This window comes from Sylvia atricapilla, chromosome 8 (assembly GCF_009819655.1).
Source record: "Sylvia atricapilla isolate bSylAtr1 chromosome 8, bSylAtr1.pri, whole genome shotgun sequence".
Classification (NCBI taxonomy): Eukaryota; Metazoa; Chordata; class Aves; order Passeriformes; family Sylviidae; genus Sylvia; species Sylvia atricapilla.
The window spans coordinates 20,415,492-20,436,229 of NC_089147.1; the positions used below are offsets into that span (position 1 = coordinate 20,415,492).

Below are 20,738 nucleotides of genomic sequence, written 5' to 3' on the forward strand. Positions count from 1 at the left end.
AAAGGTGGAGGATTAAAAAATCGACAGGTGGTATGACTTTTCCTAAAAGAATTCAATTTCTAAGAGAATTCAACAGACTTCTGGAGACTGTTATATAGAAAAAAACCCAAGCTTGTAGGACATTGATAGCTCATAAGTAGAATTATCATTTTACCAGAGTTTCTTCAAGTTGTAGCACCTGAATATCATATTATGGACAATCAATCTCATGCGAGATGTAACATAAACCACCCCTAAACTACAAAGAACACAGCACCCTTCCAAAGTTCAGACTGTGCTAAGGAAGCATAGATAACTGTAAGGCAACACCAGCATTCAATGCCTAGCCTCTATTTATATGTTTCTTTCCCATGCTCTCTTGGGATAAGGTCAATGAGGGAAACTATAAAGGTAAAAGAAATTAAAAGAAAAAGCAAGAACAAAATACCACTTAAGTTACTTCAGCAGTACATCTTGGCAACTCAAGATCTTTCTTAAGACTAGCCCAGATAACCACTTTCTTCACATTGGGCCTGCAGAGGGAAGTGCAGATATGCACTGATGCCAGATGGCTTCCAGCTCCTTTTGGGCAGCACATGCAGGTCACTGAAACTGTCTTTCAAACAGAGCTTAGAAAAATCTGGTGAATGCTTAGTGAATGTGCTACTCTGGGTTTGCTGTGATGCTTCCTGAAGTCTTCTGTAAAGTCTTACTTCATTTCCATAAAGACAGCTCTGTCCAACAACACACACACTACTTCCTCCAAAAAAAAAAAAAAAAAAAAAAAAAAACAACCAGCTGATACTGAGCTGGTAACTGGGGTCTCTTATTCTCTGCATTGACACTGCCCTAAAAATGCACAGAGGGGAAGCACTTCCAGATCTCTAGCTACTGTCTTTTGGCTTCAGTTATAACAACTGCTCTGCAGTCCCAGGAATGCCCATCTGAGCAGCCTGGCCTGAGCCAGCATTCCTGGTACACTAGCCAAAACCACAATACTTACAGATTATTCTCTCAACTGCCTGGAGGAACATATCATCTTCCGGCAGGATGCAAAGGAATAAACGGTTTTGAAAACTCGACCCAGTAAAGAAGGAATCAAGCAGTAGCAAGTTAACAACACAGGCTAGGTTTCCAGGAAGCAGCAGACAACACCCTGGTCTCATGCCCTGTAACACACTACCAAACCAAACCAAACCACTTAGTGACATAAAGCAGCAAATAAACACTGAAAACCATCTTCTTTTTGCTTCTATGTTATTTCATGGAAGTAGGCTGTACACAGATCTTCCACATCATAGGAAGTATCAAACTATTGCCTCTCTGGGAACACTGTTACCTTTTCTGCAAATGCAACATGCAAAAACTTACAGGATCATAGGTTCAAAGGTTGGAAAACACTTCTAGGATGATCTGGTCCAACCATTAACCCAGTAGCAACGTGCTCAACATTAAACCGTACCCCAGATGCCACCTGCCTTCTTGAACACTACTGGGTGATTTCACCACCTCCCAGAGCAGCATTTTCCAACGCTTAACAATCTTGTAAGTAAAGAATTTTTTCCTAATATCTCATCTAGAACTTGGTGCAACTTGAGGCCATTTTCTCTTGTCCTGTCACTTGCTGCTTGGGAGAAAAGACTGACTCCCACCTCACTTCTGCTTCCCTTCAGGCAGTTGTAGAGAGCAATGTCTCCACTGAACCTCCTTTTCTCCAGGCTAAACAACTCCAGCTCCCTCAGCTGCTCCCTGTAAAACTTGTGCTCCAGACCCTTCCCCAGCTCAGTATAATCTTGTTCAGAAACGGAGAGATTGCCACCGTGTGGATCTCCAGCCCCACTGGTTGTCAGTTATTCCAACAAAGTTAACTCCTGGTCCTACTGTAAGCCAGGGTGCCAAAATGCCATTCTGCAGTTCTCAAACGTGCCAGATATGACCACTGCATTCTGTGTTTTAGCCCTAAATGGGATGGGAATGATTTGTTACAGAGTTTAGTAGTGTAATCAGCTACATTTAGTGTTTCCAGAATCATACCTAGAGAGGTTTTAGGCAAATAATGATCAAAAGAAAATATGAATGTCTGTGGGGGAAAATGTGAGGGTAATTGGGGAGGAAAGAAATAGACAATTTATTAAATTAGCAATAAACTTAAGAATTCATAAAATTTAAATATATAATATAACATTCTGTCCAGATAATTTTAATTCACTACAAGAGTTTAACACCATTCTATGTGAGAAGAATAAGGAGTTGCACCTCAAGACAATTTAAGGATAGGTGCTTTAAATCCTAACCCTTGCTAGGAATGGATTCACAGCTTAGAGAGCTCCAGAGTCAGAACATACTGGTTTGTGTCTACTTTGGAAAATATTCTGCACTGCCAAAAGAGAAAGGTCAGCCTCAAATACCATGAACTGCACAACAATATTACACAGCATGATCTCTCACTTGCCCATTACAAACCATCTTCTCTGTCTTCCAGGTGACCTGTATTTACTGAACAAATATTCAAGTACTTCTGACAAATTTAGGACTCATGACTTAAACTGATCTTTACTGGTACCCACCCTAAGGGAAGATTAAATGAGGAATGAAGGGAAGGACTAGATTCTAGATTCTAAGTCGTTCCCTTGTGTGTTCTGCAGTGCACTTATTTAGTAGCTTTCAATTCTGTGGCTGTTACTTTGATTTTCTGAAGAATTCTGTGCTCAGTGGCACATACAGTGCTGTTCCTGGCAGTGTGCTCAACCAGCTTTGCAGTGTATTTATACTGGAGATATTCCACATCTCACCACAACTGCCTATGACTTTCTTCAGACAGGTAACATGACAGAGAACACTTACCCAATTCCCTCTCCTGGCAGTTACTTTGGCACACAGAAAATTGCATGGAAACTCATCTCTGGGGACACAGGAGTCTACTGCAGAATCACTCACTGCATAACATTCTAACAAAATATATTGTTATTTTCCAAAAATTATACTGAATTGATTTTTAGAAGAACTGCTACCAACATATTCTGAACCAGCAGACACAGGGAATCTTGGTTCCAAAATTGCCGTTTTGATCGCATGTTAAACTCATGAAAGAGGATCCCAAATTCAAAAGTCATCTTCAACTTTGAAAAGCAATTTGATCCAAAAGACACAAATCAAAGCTTCCCAAGGGTTATATTGTACAAATGCTGTGTTTTTTCAGCTGGAGGTAGTTTTGAGCTTCTTTAATTTAATCAATTATCTTTTAGATAAATATATAATGCTAGACATATACAGTGTCAAAACAGAACTGTATATTCCATGTAATAGTTATTTTTTAGGAAGGCTGTTAATTCTGCCAGTGAAAATGGTATTTCCAGAATATTACATTTGAACTAGGCCCAATAGGCTCTTCATTTTTCCTATTTTTCTTTTTTTTAAAAACTTATTAATGCAACAGAACACTCCATGAAGGAGCACATAATAGAGAGGACATCCTTCTTCCCACCCTTCAAAATCAGATTGGCTGCAAAAAAAGAAAAACAACCAAAAAAACCCGACATATCATGATGTCAAGATGAACAGGTGATGTCAAGAATACCATGAAATAGCTTTGTTTTACACCAAGACTTCACTTAGAATATGGTCCCTGTGAGTGCCCTGACAATTCTGCTTGGCTTGGATAATGAGCCAGTGGCCAAAGACTTAGGAACCTTTCCTTGGTAACAGGGTTGGGTGTGTAAGAGACACAAAGGTTCATCTGAATGTAATGAATGGAAAAATCACCATCCTAAATAGCATATAATAGCATTTTATATGTGATGGGAAGAAGAAAGCATTTGTCCCATTTTATAGACAGAAAATTAGCACACAGTTACAATACAATTGCAAGAAATTGGTGGTTGGACCTACATATTTTAACCAACACAATTGTTCATATTATTTTGCAGACCTTTGCTTTCTCTAGTCTAACAGTACTCGTTAACAGAACAAATTGCAGACAAATTCAGTAGTTCAGATATCACAATTAACTTGTAATAAGCATCAGAACCAGCTTCTGTGACCACGATTTGAAGGAATGGAAAGACCATTCAGCCCAAGTTCAAGCTTTCAAATGCTTTTCTTGCAAACATAAGGTAAGAACTGAGGGAAATAAACAGCTGGTTTACAAGTCTACAGAATTCTCTGAGGACCAGCAAGAATTCTAATAGAGGATTTACCTAACAGGTACACGAAGACTAACTTTGTGTTTCTAAGCTATGTCAAGGATTCTCATATACCTCCATCTTGTAGGTTTGTCTGTTTCCTTCTCCACAGATTTAACTTCTTGCTGTTTAAAAATTTCCAGCAGCAGTGAAGACTGGATCTTGCTGTTCATCCAGAATCCAACACAAGCAATCTTGCTTACAACTTCTTCCATATCTTTCCTTAGTCTCTTCCTTTTTCCTCAGCACCTGAGTCTCCACTGAAACCAAGAAGAAAGCTTTCTCACCAGATACATTCAGACATTTCATAGCCAAATCCCCAGAATTTTGATGCCTTTATGCTACTACCACTGCAGCTACCTCAGTTATCCATTATACTGGACATACTCAAATTCCCAGCTTGCTCCTATCCCCCAGCTCTCCAGGAAACCATTTTGTCCCTTCTCCATACTAAGAAGACAAATGGCCTTCTAGGAATCAAAATTAAAATATACCTCTTCAAATCAATGACTTTGTACATATGAAGCCAACAGACTCCAACATCCTACTTTGCTGCTGTACAGCTGTGTCCTCTGCTGTAAAAGCCCTCATGTATTGATTTTATTTAGTATCAATTATGATCTCAACAAAACTGAGGCTGACTGTTGGTCTCAAACATCTGGTGATGCTTTAAAGATCTGTCTAAATATTGCTAACAGTGTTTTCTGTGGGTAAAAACAAGCCCCATAAAATGTGGGTAAACAACACAGCCTTACACACATAAAATACAATTTAAAAGGTTCTTCCTAAGCTGTGCATCAAACCTTGCAGTGCCTCTGGCTTATCATTATATCTGTCAGCTCTGCTCTGCCAATGTCTGCTGCAAGAAGTCCTTCTTGTGGGGCCTCAACAATGCCACACACTACGGTGCTTCACATTGCTTTGTGGAGAGATTAGAAGCCACTCCCTTTGCCCTCCCTGACACACAGAGAAGGCAGCCAGAGTGGAGGCAAAAAAGGTTGGTCTCTTCACAGAGCTGAAATTATCAAGATCACCTATTTGAATGCCTGCATGCTTGAGTTGTGTAACAGCTAGGGAGTGTGCTCCTAGAATTGGTTCCCTTCCTCTGAGGAAAGAAGTGCCCAGAGATGTTTGGATGGAGGGTGGATCTATCAGTTCTTCACATGTTCACGGAGCCAGTCCTCAAGCTGCATCCCTCAGTTTGAAAAGGTCACAAATGACATACAGGGGAATGTATTATTTACAATTAGTTTTGGTACTTTAGAAAACAGGGTTTTTATTCCTTTAGAAAGACACCTTCATGGTGCAGGAAGTTAACTTCCCATCCCTTGCAATAGTTGAGAAGGAATTGCAAATATGAATTACTGGCTGGCCTGTAAACGAAAACCAACCAAATGTGTCAGTTCATTTTCACTTGCTTGCTTTGCATACAGTTGCCAGATTTCAGGAATCTCTAAAAAGAAACTCACTTGCCCAAATAAAGTTCTCAGAATTACTATAATACAAAGTCATCCACTTTCAACTCATTCAGTCATAGGGACAGGCATCTAGAGAGCTAATAGACAGTCCTCATTATTTTCCTGCTACAAATAACAGGGACTTAAAAGTCCCATCACATGAGATCATTTACTTACAACATAAAGCAAGATGAGCTCCCTTCTGTCCTCCCTATACGACAGAAATGACACTGTGGCTCATTAGCAAAACTGAAAGCAGGAAATATCAGTAAAACACAACAATCTTCTAAAATGCAACATAAACCATGCTAACAAAACAAAACTAAAAACCAACAAACAACAAAAAACCCAACAACAACAAAAGGGCACCAAAACTTTAAAGACAAGTCCCTTGTAAGTAAGGAGCAGCTTTTTTATTCCACATAATGCCATCCGCTGACTAATCCTGATGATTCACATAGCCACGTGGAGTTACAATCACTCTTCAGAGAAACACTCTTGCACTTTTATATAAAGAACACTTGTACACTTTTGACTAAATCAGTGCTCAAGGAACGTGTTGAATAGCCTGACACCAATGCTTTAGAAGATTCAGATGGATGAACCCAGGCCTTCAAAAATCCTTACCTTGGAACACAGAAGTTCAGAGGTAAGGTTTAGGAGACTAAATCACAACCAGTTTTCATAAAACAGGCAAGTCTTAGATCAACCAAAAGCAGCTGAAACTTGATTGGACCAAGAACACCTGGCAGTTCATTACCCTAAAACACATTGTCCTATTCACAACACAATATCTAACCTTATGCAGGTAAGGTATCTCCCACTCTACAGACAATAAACTTCAGATAATAAATTACAGATAATAAACTTCATGAAGACAGAAAAAATGCTTATAGAGACATTATTAAGTTCTCTTTAATGGAAAAACAAAGTGGTTTAAAAATTTGTGTCATACTAGACATTTTAAGCACACCCTACCTTTCTATGAGCTGCAACTCTTAGTATTTGTTTATGGATCAGTGTTCTCACCCTCCTCACCCCTGACACACATGCCAAAAACTGAGAGTAGAACAGGATCACAGATTCCCAGTGCAAGCATATATCCCAAGTAAGGTGCATTGCTGTATTTAATTATTCTCTAGCTGCCAGTGCATGTCTCTGTGCTAAATTTCAACCCAGTCTCAGGACTGAGAAACCCAAGTACCTCTTCACATAAAACGACACTTTGTTATGGTTCCATATACACATAACTCTTGTGTTTTGCCAGTTGCTAGAAGACTAAAAGCAGGTAAGACCTCACTGATTGATCTAGTGAAAAAATTTAAAAGAAATCAACTTAGCTCAAGCCCTATCCACTAGTCTAGTCCGACTAATCCAGTAATTTAGTCCACTAACCAGGATTACAGTCAGTAAAGGCCCTTACTCTTCTTTTCCAAGGTAACCTAGAACCTAGAGAATTCAAGGCAAAGCACAGACCTTCTGGGCTTCCAGTACTCCTCCTTACTAAGCAGAAGGTCTGGGCTGGGAATCTCAGAGCTTCCCAGTTCAGATCAGCTGTTCTGGCTTGCTCAACTCTTCATTGTGTAATAAGCAAACACATGATTTCATGTAGCAATTGCCATTTCCAAGAGGTTACATAAAAATTTCTGATTTGCAGATAATTGCGAACACTGCTTTTATTCTGAATTGGGATAGACTTGAGCTAAGATTTCCTATGAGCCAGAAATACTTCAAGTTAATAATGCTCAAGAATAAACACTGCTTGTAATTTGGTTTGTTAGAGCATCAGTGTTTAGGGCATTACAAACAGCTTTTTAAGAGTAGCACTTAAATACCCTACAAGTACATAAAAGAGGTTGACCTCAGAAATTTAGGGTTTTTTGAACTGAAGCATTTCACAGTGCCAGAGATGGAGAGAAAAACTGTGATAAATTATTACAGCCATCATTTAAAAAATGGTGTCCTGGACTTACAGATCACCAATTTTGATAAGGAAATGAAGAACACAATCTGAGGTCAAACCAGACTGGAAAACAAATTGCCTCATTAGAGAGTAACATGCCTGCTGCTCCTTGAACCACCTAACTTTTCCTGGCATATTCTAGCCAATAATCAGCATGTTTTAATTGTTGTGATTTTGGCTATGTTTATAGACAGACAACTGTTGCTTAGTCCCTCTGTGAGGACAGAGTTCCTTACAGTCACATTAAAGCAAGTAGATCTAGATTCAGCTAGATGAAATCTCAATAACTTCTTTATGTCCTAGACCCCTCACTGTTAAATACAGAGTCTTAACCAAACTTGTAGGAGTTGTTTAAAATCAGGTATTGGAGGCTTATTCTCACTTTTTCAGAGACTGAACAACTGCATAGTCCATCAGCTGCTGCATCCCACAGCATGTTGCTATGGTTTCATTAACTTGAAGCTGAAGCCAATACCCCAGTTTTTTAGAGCAACCCACTGAGGCTTCTTTAAATACAGGATGAAGAAAGCCTCCTCTTCTACCAGACCTCACAAGGTCTGGAGCAGTGAGCAAATTAAAGCTCAAATGTCTCCCAAAACCAGCTCTAGCCAAGCCATAAAAACCAAGCAGTTGACAAGGCAGTGATCTTGTTCAAGATTCAGTGGCCAAACTGAATCCTAGGAAATACTGGGAAAGAGATTTTTGTGGCAGTGCTCTTTCCCAGGATGTATTTTTGGTAGCACAGTGCTGATGCATATTTAATACAATCTCAGAGAGAGAATCAGATGCTTTTAATCAAGCAGAGATTTTCAATGGCTTCCCCTGGATCCTAACCTCCCAAGAGCTTTGTCTGCTCTCACCATGCTCAGACCACCTCCTCAGAGTAACATCGGGATAATAATTTACCAGGATTGTGACAAGCCCAAGTCAGTGCTTTTGGAATTGATTCAGGCTATGATATTGAAAATTAAGTGAGCAAACACCTTTCAAATGACCTTTCTTGTTCATTAGGATTGCTCTGTGGCCACTAATGTTAACTTAGTTTAATATATATCACATCACAGCATGCTTCTGAGAAAGTATATGCTGAGTATATTTAAGTGCAAATGACTCTTCTTTTTCAACAATCTCTTCACCAGTATTCTCCACTGGGATCTTGGATTTCAGATGGCAACAGTCATGGAATGAGATTACCTGTTCCTTGGATTCAGCCATGCTGAAGTTTATGCAAAGGAGATCAATCATATTGTGTTATTTCCATGGGCACAGGCTTCATGGGAGCAGTAAAGGCAGAGCTCCTTCTGAACTCTGCTGAGGGAAGAAACCCAGTGTTAAAGCCAGTGCAAGTAAATAAAGTCACATATACAAACTCCTGTTTCTTTGAATTCAGAGATGTATGACCAGGGTTGGTATCCTTGCCATTTTCTCTTCTCTATGCCTCAAGCTCTAGAAAGTTTTAATTTAACAAGACACCCTGGTATCAATTACACTGGATAAAAGGCCTACCCAGGCATGTATCACAGTCAATGAGATAAGAATCTGTCCCAACCTCTACTGCAGCACAACCAGCATTTATTTAGCTTTTCTCTTGAGCACTGACACTTGGTATTTCTGACCTTGAACAAAGCTATCCAGACCAATTGTCTCCAGAAAAGCAGCAAATAGCTGCTTATATCCTGGTGATTTCTGTGATTACAATCTCACTTAAGAACCCATCATCTCAGTTCTAGAAACGGATCAGGCATCTCTGTGCATCATCAGGCTGTACAGCCTGAACCTATCCAAACTTCTGGCCAGCACAGTCCTGGGCTGTCTTTGCCTCAGAGTGCCACACCCCTTCTTTGTGCTGCAGAACTGACACCAAGAAAGTTACTAACTTTCTCACCAGATCTCAGAGCAAAGATGGCACCACATGAGGACAGATAAAGGCCAGAACCAGCAAATGGAAAGGCAAGGAGAAATGTGTGGCCAGTTAGATCAACTTTGTAATTCTCGAATTACAGCATCTGAAATGTGTTTTCGAGCCCAAGTGTTATTTGTGGTAGGTAAAGTGTGAACAGAAGGCCAGAGCAAAGCCTCTGGAAGAGTTTTCACTATTCAAGCTAAACGGAGTCGATTGGGAAAAGACAAAATTAGACTTCTCTGCTGTCATGAACAGAAGAAGCTGTTGTTGACTATAGCAGCTCTCACAGCCAGGGCTGGATTAAGGCCCAGAAGCTGAATGAGGTGGCAGACAGAGGAGATGGGTCCTCTAGTTGGCAGAGCATTAGAACAGGAGTGCAGCTTGTCCACACAGCAAGTCAGAAGCAGAACTAGGTAGCTGCCCTTCCTTTTTCCTATATAGTCTTCAACAATTTTAGCCATTCAGTATAGTGTTTTCTAGGTTAAGCATCTGTGAGAGCTTATTTTGGCTCTGCTTCAGGTCACAGTCTTGTTCTTGGGAAGATATTTTGCCAAATGAAATAAAAACCTTTTGGCTCTGGTGCTTGTGAGCAGATATTTAAAATATTGTTTTTGTCAAGGACAACTTCTTTTGATGGCCTGCAAAAGAGCTAAATTCAACTTGATACATTATTACAATTCCTGGAAGCTCTGGTTTTTATTTGATTAGAAGGGCAATGGAAACCAAAGATTTCATTTTAATGGAGCAGACTTTGAGCCTTTGCAAAAGTTCTATCCCAAAACCCAGAACTTGTGGTGACACAAACTGGACATTGCTTAAAACAATTAAGCACCATGTTCTTTTTGCATAGCATGTGTCCGGTAATTTTACTTCAGCTGACAACACAAATGTGTTTAGCAACAACTAAGATACACTAAAATCAGTACTGCTATGAACACAGTTGGAATTATGTCTTAGGAAAGGCTTGCTATTACACAGGAAACACAATTCTAATTCCCATGCTGAACAAAGATGATAAAGACTGAACACTACCCAATGTAAGCCACGTTAAATACTGGACTGTGCTCTCAGTCACTAGCAGACAGTTTTATCTGCTTGAGCACCTCAGTTGCAACAGAATATTGAAGTACTCTTCCCATTATATTGATATGCAACACAACAGCATAGACAGCTGCCATGAGAAAGCAGACTGAAAAAAGTATATAAAAGTTTTCAAGGAAAATGAATAAAAAGAAAACTAAGAAGTGTTCCAGCCTAAAATAAGGTTTCTGCAGAACTCCAACTGACACTCAGTCTCATCACCTTTGGAGAATTCTGTTATAGGATTCACAGTCATGCAAGGGTAACAAGCACTTGAAGGTGAAGTTTTGCCAACTTGCTGTAGCCAAACATCAGCAGCTCTACAGTTCTTAACCAATGGCTCATACATTTCTGTGAGCCTTTATATACCCATAAAAAAATACAAGGCTCCCACAGAAATGAGAAGTATGTTCCACATGTTACCTTTTTCCCCACAGCCCTCAGATTTACTGTAGATGGTGGCATGACTGATCATCTGACTACCATCTGTCCAACATCTGCTTTTTAGGGAAACCACCCTGCAAATGTAATTAGTTGGCTGTAGGTTACCATTATTCATAATGAATACCCTGTTGTATATTGAAGCTATCACTAATGCTATTCCCTTAAAAAGATTCAGTATACTGACTCAGAGCCTGAGATCTCTCATGGGGGTGTGTGACAGTGATGCTATATTGCCATCAGCTTTTAACACTCGCATATCCTAACAAGCCCCTAAACTGTGAAAGTAGACCACAGCAGCTTGTCTTGAAAGCTGGGAAAAAAAAAAGCCTCCTCTCCCCAAAAAAAACCAAAAACAAACAAATGCCAAAACCAAAAAACCCTTAAGCCAAACCCAGGAATTATTGCAAAATTTGCAACAGAATGATGTGCTTGTCATCATACTTCTGATGGCAAGACAGTGGCATGGCACCTTACACAAGAGAAAGAGTTCAGAGTTCAGGACAACTACAAACAGAGCTGCAGGTGCTTCAGTCATTTTAATGCCCAGAGCTTGCTACAAACTATGTGTAGGATTCCCCTTCTCTCCTCTGAAGGCATAGGTAAGCTGAGCCAAACCACTGACTCTACCTGATTTCTATCTGTACTGTAAACCCTTTGGAACTATAGATCATTTTGTGTCTGTATAACTCTATCTGAACAGAAATAATATTTCAGTCTTCCAGAAATCCAGATCCCAGACTCAAGAAAGCTACTGAAGCTTTAAGATGCCATGACCCAAATTTTGCTTGCAAAGTGAGTTTCTTGCAAACTCCCTCTAGACTCATAAATATAGTTCTGTTTCAAATAACATGATTCTATGTAATGCCTTCTGCATTTAAACCCATAATCCTTTAATAACTTTGAGAATATTTGAAGATATTAAAAAAAAACAAAAACAAAAACAAAAACAAACAAAACAAACAAACAAAATACCCCCCAAAAAACCAAAAAAAAAAAAAAAAACCAACCCACAACCCAACCAGAAAGCAGTTGGACATCCCTGAAGTTGATAGTTTATATGAATAAGCCATAGGACAATAAAAGGCCAAACTGATCATAGTAATAACTCCCAGTGCTGACTTGAAGAAATTAAAAGGCCAGAAAGCTTATTTCTAAATGTGTTTTCAATTGATCTTTGTTCCTGACTGTGTTTAATGGTTAGCTGTTTGAGAAACCCTCTGGGGTTCTGCTAGTTGATTTCAAACTGGGAAACAACAAGCAGTACCACAGAGAGATGCTTTTCTTTTCAAGAGAGTGAATTTAAACACTGCTGAAGTGACATTAAAAAATGATAATAAAAAAAAAAAATTCTAGGTAGAGCTAGTAAAAGAAGGTGACAAGGCATGGTGAGGGATATCTCCCATAAATGTGCCATTGGCAGAAGGCAGTCTTGCTGGTAGCTACAGAAACAAATTACTGGGATGATATTTTGGTGATGGATCAGCTTGTTTTTTATTCCAATGCAAAAAAAGGACATGCAAAGGGACATCGTTCAGTATAGCAAATGGCAAATGCCAAACGTTTGAGAGAATTAGAACAGAATATCCACAGAAAATCTAAAAACAACTATGGAAATTCTGAACTTCTCATGTCAAATTACACTGTAAAAGCTGTGAAGTTGCAGCTACAAATAGAAATTTGACTTTTCAAAATGGGCCTGGAAATCAAACCTGAACAGTCTAATTAAGTGTGTTTATGTACTCCCCTTCTGCCACAATTACTCGAGTTGAGCAGTGCAGTGCACACTCATGGTTCAGCTGGAGCACTGGGCAGCTGGAATCAACTCTTTGTTTGTGCAGACCAGTCCAACCAGCCTGATGCAGTTCACTCAGCCAATGCTGTATCATGCTTTCTGATGCACAAAGGCAAATTGGCAATCAGAATATAGAGGGTGAATTCATATGTCAGTGCTCATGGTATTTCACATCTAGACAGATTGGTTAGGACAGCATTTAGCAAAGAGCAACCTTTGCAATGTTTGATACAAGATGAAATCAAATTTTGCTGCTGCATCTGAGATCTCAGCAGCATGAGCTCATCTCAGCTGAAGAATTATTTATTACTGGGAAACAGTATGGACACAATTCTATTCTCCTTATCCTTAGGCTAGTTGAAGACTTCCTCCTTTCCAAAGTACAGTCTCTGGGTCAGGAAATGCCCTCTTTAGCTTCCTCTCAAAGCTGCTTCCTCAAAGGGTAAGGTCTTTCCTGCCTTCCCTCAGTAAACTGTCTGTGCATATGCTACATATAAACCTGTCCTCCACAGTATCATCAGTCATATCTTGCAGAAGTGGAAAACTGAGATCTAAAGGTTAAATGACTGCTCCAATCAGTGGAACAGACAGGATAATACTATTCTAGTTGTTATCAAACACTTCACGTTGTAAGAGCTAAAGCACTACCCAAAACACTTCTGTGACATTTTTTCCTTAACATCTCCCAAATGCCAGTAACAGAAACGCTTTGGGCCCTCAGGTCCCCCAGGCTCCTTCACAGAAACTGTCCCCTAGATTTTATTGCCACTGCTCCTTTCCAGCTCCCATTTCTATATGTAAATCATTATCTTCTTACCTTCTCCCTCACTGCCCACTTATTCGTCCAACACATCATGATGCAGCTGCCTCAAACTGGAAAAAAAACCTGCAGAGCTCTGAAAGGACAGAAAACACTGTCAGACTTTGGTGATATAAAAATCATATAATCCTTGGAGTTTACAAAACAATCACATTTTTTGCCATTCCAGATCTCAGGATGGCAGGTCTCCCTCCACCATCAAATGAAATATGTATTTTCCATTCTAGTTATTTCACTTCTGCATGTAGATTTTGTCTCAAGACACCAAAGCAAATGTTTGTGTTGAATGACATAGCAAACATTGCCAGTCATAAAAGCCCTGTTCAACACTTCTGAGGACGTCTGCAATTTTGGTCTGGGCTGAAATGTAGAAAATAGTCATTTTGACCCATGCCATAAAGGACACCAAGGAAAAGGACATGCTTACTGATAGGAGAAGTAAAGCTGTGAAGCGATTGTATAAGAGCAAGGGACTGGAAAAAGAGATTATCTTCCCAACAAATAGCACACTGACACATTAGCTGCTAGAAGTGTTAGAAATTTTTAACATATGAAATCTGCCTGCACAAGAACTTTCACACTTAGCTGCAATCAGTGGCATTGCACTTAATTCTATTTGGATGTCAGGGATTCAAGGACACAGCTCTTCTCTATTACAAATGCTCCTAAGTCAAACACAGTAGCAGCAAGTTACCAGACAAAGGAACACTGTGTTTAAGGCTGCCTGCCAGAGATTACTTATTCAAGTTGATTACATGGAAAGGACACTAGTGCTGCCACGCTTCTACCCCATACTCTCTGGAGAAGAAAAAAAGCCTAGAGTCATATCTAGGTTTTCTTCAGTATTCACTGTATGGCGTAGGCAAGAAGAATATCATATAAAGACACAAGGTTTGATCTTGCAGAGTACTACACCTCACTGCTTTGCTAGGTCAGAGCAAGCATGTTCTCAGTTTTAAGAACAAGTGGCATATAAAATGCCTCTCATTTGAAAGCTGACTCTGTCCATTATTTGAGTCAAAACCAGAAAATAATCATTATTATAGATCATCAAGAAGCAGGAATGTCTTGAGAGATTGAGGAGTTCACGCTCCCAAAACACCTTTCATTTCCATATATTTCAGTAAAATTTGGGGTTATACTACCATATTATCACATCTTAAGTTTGCATAGTCTTAACATCCATAAGTAAATTTCTCCGTGACATTCTTATAGGAAATTAAGGCAGGGTTTTATTAATTATGAGAAGTACAGTAGAATTACAGTAAAATTAACAAATTCTACCTCATTGATTCAACCTTAACATTACTAACTTAAGAAATAAACTGCTGTGTGAAATACATGTAATAAACACTGGTGGGAAAAGCTGTTCCCAAGTGCGCAAATTCCCACTTATGCTACTCACTTCATAGCCGGCAAAGTGAAGGCAGCAATTAATTAGCACTAAGTGGTTACCAGGCTTTGGTGTCCTGGCAGCTCTCACAAGACACTGATGTTGGAGGTGACCAGAGCCGCAGTGCCAGCAATGGCCTGCAGCTCCAGCAATGGCCCCCAGTGCCAGAAAAGTGCCACAGCTCCAACAACGGCCCTCACCAGGAATGGCCCCCCACAGCTCCAGCAATGGCTCCATGGCTCCAGCAATGGCCACTGGAAATGGCCCTCCGGCTCCAGCAATGGCCCCCAGTGCCAGCAACGGCCTGCAGCTCCAGCAATGGCCCCCAGTGCCAGGAATGGCCCCCAGCTCCAGCAATGGCCCCCAGTGCCGGCAATGGCCCCCAGTGCCAGGAATGGCCCCCAGTGCCAGCAATGGCCCCCCGGCTCCAGCAATGGCCCCACGGCTCCAGCAATGGCCTGTCGGAGGGTCACAAGTGCGGCTGCTGTTAGGAGCACGAAAGGACGAGGCAGGCCAGCAGGAGGTGAAGAAGGAAAGGCTTTACTTTATTTTTCTGACTCCATATATATACAAATTTACAGACAGGTCAAGATTGGCTACACAGGTAGCCACCTCTTTGACCTCATTGGTGAACATCACCTTCAATCATTCATTCTCCTCCTAGAGAGGAAAAATGCAAACAATTCTAAGAATAACCATAGTTTACTTGAAGCTGCGTGAGAACGAATGCAAGAAGTGAAAAACAGGCCAACTTGAGGCAACAATGGCCCCCAGTGCCGGCAATGGCCCCCCGGCTCCAGCAATGGCCCCCCGGCTCCAGCAATGGCCCCATGGCTCCAGCAATGGCCCCCAGTGCCGGCAATGGCCCCCCGGCTCCAGCAATGGCCCCATGGCTCCAGCAATGGCCCCCAGTGCCAGCAATAGCCCCCAGTGCCAGGAATGGCCCCCCGGCTCCAGCAATGGCCCCACGGCTCCAGCAATGGCCCCCCGGCTCCAGCAATGGCCCCCAGTGCCGGCAATGGCCCCTCGGCTCCAGGAATGGCCCCCAGTACCGGCAATGGCCCCCCGGCTCCAGCAATGGCCCCCCGGCTCCAGCAATGGCCCCCAGTGCCAGCAATAGCCCCCAGTGCCAGGAATGGCCCCCCGGCTCCAGCAATGGCCCCACGGCTCCAGCAATGGCCCCCCGGCTCCAGCAATGGCCCCCAGTGCCGGCAATGGCCCCTCGGCTCCAGCAATGGCCCCTCAGCTCCAGCAATGGCCCCATGGCTCCAGCAATGGCCCCCAGTGCCGGCAATGGCCGCCCGGCTCCAGGAATGGCCCCCAGTGCCGGCAATGGCCGCCCGGCTCCAGCAATGGCCCCACGGCTCCAGCAATGGCCCCCCGGCTCCAGCAATGGCCCCCAGTGCCGGCAATGGCCCCTCGGCTCCAGGAATGGCCCCCCGGCTCCAGCAATGGCCCCCCGGCTCCAGCAATGGCCCCATGGCTCCAGCAATGGCCCCATGGCTCCAGCAATGGCCCCCCGGCTCCAGCAATGGCCCCCTGCTCCAGGAATGGCCCCCGGCTCCATCCCGCCCCGCTGGGCCCGGCGGGCGGCGCGCGCCCTCTGGCGGGAAGCGCGGCGCATCCCCCGGGAATGGGGAGCCGGGCCCGGCGCGCCCGCACAGCGGCAGCTCTATCCGGGGATGAGATCCCTCTCTCCGGGGGATGCGATCCCTCTCTCCGGGCGAAGGACTTTTCTTCCGGCTGCCACCACAGGCAGCACCTTGCGTAAGATGTATCGGTGTCTGCACCATGAAATACACTGCTACGTTTATGTAGACTATTAGGACTAGCATTTTCAGTCAGGTAACACACCCAGGAAAATAGGGTGAACACAAGACTGTACAGACCGCAGGAGAGGCGTGGTATGAGAAAAGAGAAGACTCTTTCAGAATATCATAGAATCATAGGTTCATTTATGTTGAACAAGACCTCTAAGAGGATCAAGTTCAGTTGTTAACCTGTCACTATCAAGTCCACCACTAAGCCATTTCACCAAGTGACACATCTATACATGCTACTTCCTTGTTCCAATGTTTGACAACCCTTTCAGTGAGTGAATTTTCCCGATATCCAATCTTATCTTGGTGCAACTTGAGGTTATTTCCACTTTCAGAATAAAAGCTGTTAGCCATGGATCCCAACAGTATGCAGTGATTTACAAAATTACAACAAAAAAGCACACCACCAAACTCATCTTCACTTCTTGAAGAGCCTGTTCCAAGTTATTATACATTCCCACTTCGGCCTGAAGGGTTATGGTACTGCAACATCAAAAATTTGCTTTCAAATCAAAATGCCTTTTACTGTGGTTTTTAAATGTAGTTCACCCATCTTTTTTTGACAGATCTCTCACTGGTCATTGGAAGCAATGGAACTCTACATGCAAGAACTAAACAAAAGCAGCAAAATAAATAGGTTTTGGGAAATATCTCAACAGTTTTAAAATTTTGTCCCTTCTCTGAGACAAACATTTGTACCATTTGGGGTTTGCCTGGGGTTTAGGATACTTTTTTTTATTTCCACAACCATTCTTTATTGAGTACATGTTTCCATTTGCCCTTCCTCAGTGAGTATAAAACTCTGACCATGGAAGTATCTGTGCCCTACACATGCCAGCCTGTGGACATTGCTGTCTGTTAGTTTTCACCGCAAGTTTTATTGTACATTTTTACTTTAGCTGTATGGAAATAAGAGATCCATACAGTGACTAAAAAGCACCAGGCAGCCCCCAGTGTGCTATTTTTGATCACCTAATGATAACTTCCATTACCACTCTAACTTCAGCAATGGTATATTCTTTTATCAACATGGTATGCAACTGACGCTATGCCTCATTATTTTTAGGTGCTATTTGGATTTTCACTCTAAGCATTACCTCAATAGTCCTATGTGTCAGTGTTATTTCTCTGTTAATTAAGGTGGCTCCATAGAACATTACACAAAAGCAGGGAAGGGCTTGAATCCTTTTTGCTGAAATGACGAGGCTGAGTCAGCTGATGCATCCCGCTGGGAGCTAGTGGCTGTCCACAGCTCTTTCATCTACTGGAAATCCCAAATGCATGAGTATTTAAGATATTTGATGAAGACTAAATAATGGAACTATTATCTTTTTTTAATAGGAAAATACCCCAAGACACCCCCTCAAACAAACAAACCAACCAACCCATCACAACCCAAAACCTGAAACTATTGCCCCATGACTGCATCATGTAAAAGTCCTGGATAGGAGGCAGAGCTAATGGATCCTTGCGTGGTTTAGCCCAGGCAGCAGCCAAGCAGCACAAAGCTGCTCACTCACAGCTCCACCAGCAGCATCAGGGAGAGAATCAGAAGAGTAAAAGCTGGAAAATGCATGGGTTGGGATACAGTTTAATAGGGAAAGCAAAAGCCTCACACACAAGCTAAACAAAACAAGGAGTTAATTCACTGCTTCCTTTGGACAGCAGGTGTTATGAAGCCAAGTAACGCAGAGTCCCCAGGCAGGTGCAAGAGAGAGCCCTTTATTGCAAAAGCCAGGCATTTTTAAGCAGTTAGCCCGTTATCAGGTATGTTCCATTTAAGCACAACAAATGTAATTCAACCAACTGCCACAAACCACAGTGTGAGCACATATAATATTTATATAACTTGTTTTCCTGCCTCAAATTCAGCTGAGTCACTTTCCCATAGTCCTTTTGTACTTAGCCAAAGCAGGAGGCCTCAGCCATGATTTTACAAGGGTAACAAGGCCCTTGTTTTATAAGGTTTTACCTCTATGGAACAGGCAGGTGTTCAGCCATCTCCAGGAAAGCAGGATCCTATCACCCGTTCCCACTACTTGGGAAGACAAAAAACATCACTCCCACCTCTTCCTTCTTCTCCCACTTTATATACTGAGCATGATGTCAAATGGTCTGGAATACCCCTTTGGTCACTTTGGGTCACCTGACTGTGTCTTATTCCAGCCTTGTAGACAGAATGTACATTGGGAAACCTTTCTTATAATAAAGGAATAAAAATATCATATTCAAAACTGCACCCCAACTATGAAACTAACTAGATAAAATTACATCCTGAAATGATGAATCAAATAAATTGTAGATATTTTATTTTACCTGTAATGCAATGTAACAAATGCCCCCTAGAGCAAGAAATTATGTTAGTTCCAATAATACAAGCAAGATAAGAAGATTGCTGTTGATAAAGAAATTACACATCATCAGTGAAAATGCAGCTGACATGATAGCAAATGCAACAAGAATGACTCAGTCACAATCAAGGACTATGAAGAGAAATCATACAAGAGAAGAGTTTGCAGATAATTATATTCACCACAGAAATCAGATGCAGGGAAACCTAGCAAGGGGAACTGTAAAATCAGAAGGCCCTGGGTTACCATGCTGATACATGCACACATGAGAATGTGTTTTCTGTGTCTCTCTAGGCAGCCAGATTCTACTGCAGTGGGGTAGTATCTGAACTTCTAAATCATATCAGTAGATGGATGTCAAGTTTTTATCAATAGGCACCATTGATAAGTGTATCTACCCTCCTCTAAAAGTAAACTGACACTTTGTGAAACAATATTAATTTTAAAGGTCTTCATTTTTCAGCAGTCATTTAGGAAGGAAAAAACAGTTGTGTAACTTGGATACATCTGCTCAAGGTACGATTACATGATTGATTTTCTTATCATTAGATTTATAAAGTCTTTGTATTAAGTGGGCTTTGTGTGAGCTAACCACTGTTCTTTGGCTTTAGAGATACAGACTATCCATATTCACTCACTATATACACTCTCTGCGTATGTACAGCAACTTGACATCAACATATTAAAAGAAGGTTATCACAGTTGCCAGTTTGGAAGCACATTTGCTGTTTCATATTAAGTTGCCCAATTTTTAAGGTGAAAATATAAAAATATAATGGGCTCTTATAGAGCCTTGCCTGCTTGGCATGACTGCAGCTGACTATGTCAAATTAAGCACCAAGCCCAGTTTGATGCAAACAGGAAAGAGATCAAACAACTACTCTCTAACAAGAAAACCTCACACATTAGACTTCTCAATGACACATCAAAGCCCTGCGAACAGAAACGTTTTAAAGCTTTATGCAATTTGACCCAGCCACACCTACAAGAAACGAAGGCTGCGCGGAGAAAGCCTAAGAATAAGAGATCTAGTTTTAACTGGTACACAGACCTGGAAGTGCTTTTATGAAGAGATAAAATCTGTTCATGCTCCCATGCATTAGCTCTCCTTCGTAGTTTAGAAAGGTGTTCCCCGCTTATGTAAGAGAAGCAAACTGCTTCCACATAGGCAGAATGTGTGATCCTTTTATTGAGGTGTTTCTTTTATACTCGGGAGCCTTCTTCTATGACATAATTGAAACTGTTCATTAACTGATGACATTCAGGCTTCAACTAATGAAGCAGAGAAAACTCCAAAAGCCATCCATCATGATAAAATGGTTAAGAAAGAGAAAATAAAGCTCACAAATAATCCAGTCCTCTTAGCAGCTATTGAAAGCATACATGTTTCGTTTCACAGGATATCCTCGGGTGGAAGGGACCCACTGGTCCAACTCCTGTGCACAAGAGCATCCCCGGGAGTCACACCGAGTGCCTGAGAGCAGTGCTCAAACACTTTTTGAACTCCGTCAGGCTGGTGCTGCGCCCACTTCCCCGGGGACCCTGTTCTAGTGCC

General features: G+C 41.7%; 1 long non-coding RNA gene across 2 annotated transcripts; it reads right to left on the reverse strand.

Moving 5' to 3' along the window:
- Positions 1-2,786: 2,786 nt before the first annotated feature.
- LOC136364249 (uncharacterized) lies at positions 2,787-15,163 on the reverse strand. Of its 2 annotated transcripts, XR_010744119.1 has the most exons (7): positions 15,075-15,163; positions 13,617-13,693; positions 8,775-8,891; positions 6,822-6,925; positions 5,795-5,866; positions 4,236-4,420; positions 2,787-3,481 (listed from the first exon to the last, which is right to left on the reverse strand). It is a non-coding gene; the product is annotated as an uncharacterized lncRNA (long non-coding RNA). The 2 variants fall into 2 exon arrangements; XR_010744118.1 differs by lacking the exon at positions 2,787-3,481 and having other exon boundaries at positions 3,785-4,420.
- Between the last annotated feature and the right edge of the window lie 5,575 nt (positions 15,164-20,738).